This window comes from Cyanistes caeruleus, chromosome Z (assembly GCF_971803275.1).
Source record: "Cyanistes caeruleus chromosome Z, bCyaCae1.hap1.1, whole genome shotgun sequence".
Taxonomy (NCBI): domain Eukaryota; kingdom Metazoa; phylum Chordata; class Aves; order Passeriformes; family Paridae; genus Cyanistes; species Cyanistes caeruleus.
In genome coordinates this window covers 54,980,484-54,984,410 of record NC_141732.1, presented here as the reverse complement: position 1 = coordinate 54,984,410, position 3,927 = coordinate 54,980,484, and the positions used below count along the sequence as shown (strand labels likewise).

Genomic DNA, 3,927 nt, shown 5'->3' with positions numbered 1-3,927 from the left:
CTTCTACATCATCCATTAGGAATTTCAGGTATAAAAAAGAACTTGTTTTTTTCTACTGTGGGTTGCCTTTCTTTCTCTAGTTGATTTTTTTTTCTGTAATATAAACAGAAATGGGTTTCTGAGCTGCAGCACTATGCCATCTTCTGAAGGTGTGTTTTTTTCTTCTGTAATGTAACGTGATGACAATGATGTTGTCAGGAACTATTTCCAAAAGAGATGGGTGGTCTGAGAATGCTTGTGGGGTGTGGGGGGCCTTGCAGCACTGTGTGATGGGTGTCATCCAAACAGACCTGTCTGTTTAGGCTCACATCACATGAGTGAAGAACATGTTCTTGCACATCAGACAAGGCCCACCAAGTCATCAGACTGTAGCCCAGTTCTGTATGGATGGGATATCCTCCTTATTACAAGTGACAAAAGCATGCAAACTATGATTTACAGAATCCATACAAAGGTTTGCTTTTCCTAATGAATGGTGATTTTACTAATGAATGTTCTTACTATCTCCTGATAGTAAGAACCTAGCAAGGGCTGCCACTTGTGGCTGACAGTGAGTCTGCTGGATCTCTGAGAACAGGCGTGGCTACCAAAAGTCCACTAGGCTGACCTGATGTCTTTTGGGATACTTGGGAGGGCTGTGTCCAACCTCTGGCCTATGCTAGAGAAAGCTGCTTGTGCTTGCAGGTAAGTTCTGTTTTGTCTTAACTGCTTCACAAGAATTACTGGAACTGAGGTTTACTTCCCACAAATTAGCTAGTTGTGAGAGCCAAGCTTGGTTACACAAAAAAAACTGAATGTACCTTACCCCAGTTTTTATGATTGTTCTTGCAAACAACTTTTTAGTAAGATGCTGTTCATGACCAGGATCTTCCACATGGTGACTATACGTGAAAGGGTACAAAAAGGGCAAAGTAAAATGAGCTGGGGATAGTATTGCCTATGAGCTGGGAGAGAAGATTATAGTTCATAAAACTGCAAAGGAATTTGGTGGCAGCAAAATTTCTGAATCATCAGTTTAAAACAAGAAAAAAGTAGGTGGTGGGTATTGACAGCTTGGGACTTCATGCTCCACAGCAGAAGCAGGTGGCATCAGCAGGATCAGAAAGAGGGTAGTAAAATTCACAGGCAATTTGTGTGAATATTAAAATTGCATAGTAAGAGCATACCTTTAAATATTCCCAATCCAATAATTGTTGATGCTGGGAGAATACAGAAGCATGGAGTCATCATAAGGCATTTTTACTCTCCTTAAATAATATCTGCTGTTGCTACTATTGAAAACAAGGTAGTCTGGATGGATCATTTATCTGCCTCTACAGAATGCTTGTTATGTTTGTTTCTGCTGGGTACTATTTTGAAATCCTTTTGCTGTTTCTTTTTCCTTTCCCAGCAAGTCAGTGAGTGGCTTGTGTGGAATGGCTGATTTCTCTTCCAAATCCTCCAGAAAAAACTGTGATAACTCCTTGTAGAAGGGAAACTAAAACTCAGCAGCTGATGGCAGACTATTTCTGTTATTGCTAGCAAATGCAGAAACTGATTTTTTTGAAAAATTTGAAAATTTGTGTGATATTTCGAGTGGCCATAAGGACCCAGTACCTTTGAAATATTTTCACATATATCCATTTTCCGTACTGAAAGCTACCCAGTAAAGCCCCGCTCCTATACAGTAGGTAGGTGGCTTAGGAGAGTGAAGCAGAAGGTTTGTAGATAACAAATCAGGAGATAAGAAGACCATTTTCAAGTATGTAGAAGAAAATCCCTCAGACCCCTAGATTACTGAAGGTTATACATTTATTCTCTCCCTGCAGCAATAACAAGGTGGGCAGACAAGCTTAATGCAAGTGTGCTTAAGATAGCAGCTGGGGGGAGAAGACAATTGAGAAAATCCTCATGAAACTGGTTGTTTATTTCCAACACAGCTTGAGAATTGGAGCCTGGAACTGCATTAGCTCAGACTTCGGGGTTCAAAAGAAACAAAGCTTAGAGTTAGGTCTGATTTTTTGCTGTTGTTTTTGTCAGGAGGGAAGCATTTGCTCTGGGTAGGAGCAGTCTGACTGTTCTTTTCTTCAGCTTGCTGACTCAGGTCCCAGAGTTTCTGAGCCATCACTCTCTTCTTAACAGAGCTTAGCTCAGCTTTTGCCTGGAGCTCTGCTGTAAAGAAAGACCTTTTTACAGACCAGTGCCATAAGTGGAGGGAGTGAGGAAGCCAAGCAGGTAAATTCATGCTGACCGTAGCCATATCTTGTTAATTAACTTGCTTGTTGAAAAGATTTACAAGGCTTCTTTTGTTCTCATCACACTGCAGATTCTGCAGAAAAAAACCCAAAAACCTAGTGAGAGGTGGCTTCTTTTGATTGACTGCTTAAATATTGTCCAAAATAAATCACCTGTCATACTGCATATAGTAAAAATAGTCTCTGTCTTGTGAGGGAGAGACTGAACCACAACTGACTGCTGCCTGAAAGATGCTGCAGGAAACACTGTTCCCTGGGATTTTTAGTTCTGCATTTTAGGGTGGCCTAGCTAGTGATTTATTTTGTTCAGTTAGTGAGACTTGAACAGCAGCTTGCATAATTTTGCTTGTGATTTGGATGCAACGTTAGAAAGACATTTGCTCTAGAAATTATATGAATGGGTGAATTGTTGCATGATTAAATAATTAAGTGAAATCTAAAATCACTCACAATTTACCTTTATCTCAAAGATGATTACTCTGTGTCTGACCTGAAAAAAAACCCCAAACCTTATATGTTTGCATAGCAAACATTCTTACTTGTTTTTTGCCTTTAATTCTAAAATAGCATATATAAAGAAAAGATATTTCTCCCTTACAAATGTTGCCTTTCAATTTATTTGCCACTCATTTTGATAAACGCAAAGATAAGAAGAACACAGCCAAAGCAGGGCTAAGATTGAAAAGAAAGTATCAGCGAGATACAGTCATTATCCCAGCACAGATACCAGCCACAGAGCAACTCCCCACATACTTTCTCTTTTGCTGTTGTTGGCTTCAGACCTTGCTTCATTTAAATTGCACCTGGCATACTTGGTACATATAGGTTGCAGACATTCCTGTTTCCTGTAGAGAAGCACAAATTTGAAAAGTGCTTGCCACTCTACCTGAGCAGGAGGCATTCGTAGTGCCAATTTCTTCTCGCAGCTAGAGAAATTACCATCTGTGTTTTCAGATGGGTTTTGCATGTGTCTTGTCTCTTGTTTCCAAATGTTATCAGTGTCTTGCAGAATGAAACGGGGCAAGTTCTACTGCCAGGACAACCCACATGTGAGCGGGAAGTCTCAGGCAGAAGTCTTGTTGCACTGATGTATAGCAGGAATGGAGCAGTACCAGTTCTTCTTGAGTATTGCAGCTTCTGGGTCGACTTGCTCTGTCAAACCCTTCTACCCCAGACCTATTTAATCACCACTTTGCACTTGCTGGATAGGATAGCAGAGCTGGTTTTTCTCCTGGAACCATTCCCTGACTACATCCATATGAACAATTGGGAGCCAGTACCTTTGATTCCTTCACAGTTCTGACATACAGTCCTCCCACTTTGAATCCAGATCTTAAAAAAAGAAATTGTATTGTCTGAGCCACATTCACCCTGTGAGTGGTTCAAAATATGGTGGTGATCTGGAGCTTGTTTGGAGTGATTGATATGCCTGTTTGCTCTTAAGTGTCTGTGTGTACCATGAAAAAAAAAAAGAAGTTACATACACGTCTCTTTGGCCTAAAGCCTCCTTGCCTGGGAAGCCAGAATCTGTTTTCTTGAATCCCACAAACCAGTCTGTGTCACATTGCCACATGAGACCTCAGCCCTGGACAGGAGGACTTTCAGGATGCTTTTCTGGGTTAAGAGCTGAGTTATATTTCTCTTCTAATTACTGTGTGGCCAACATGCTGTTCTACAGCTCCTCTTAGACCAA

General features: G+C 40.8%; 1 long non-coding RNA gene across 1 annotated transcript; it reads right to left on the bottom strand.

Moving 5' to 3' along the window:
* Nucleotides 1-1,166: 1,166 nt before the first annotated feature.
* Nucleotides 1,167-3,208, bottom strand: LOC111940720 (uncharacterized). Its single transcript, XR_002869637.2, has 3 exons — nucleotides 3,121-3,208; nucleotides 2,692-2,724; nucleotides 1,167-2,308 (listed from the first exon to the last, which is right to left on the bottom strand). It is a non-coding gene; the product is annotated as an uncharacterized LOC111940720 (long non-coding RNA).
* Between the last annotated feature and the right edge of the window lie 719 nt (nucleotides 3,209-3,927).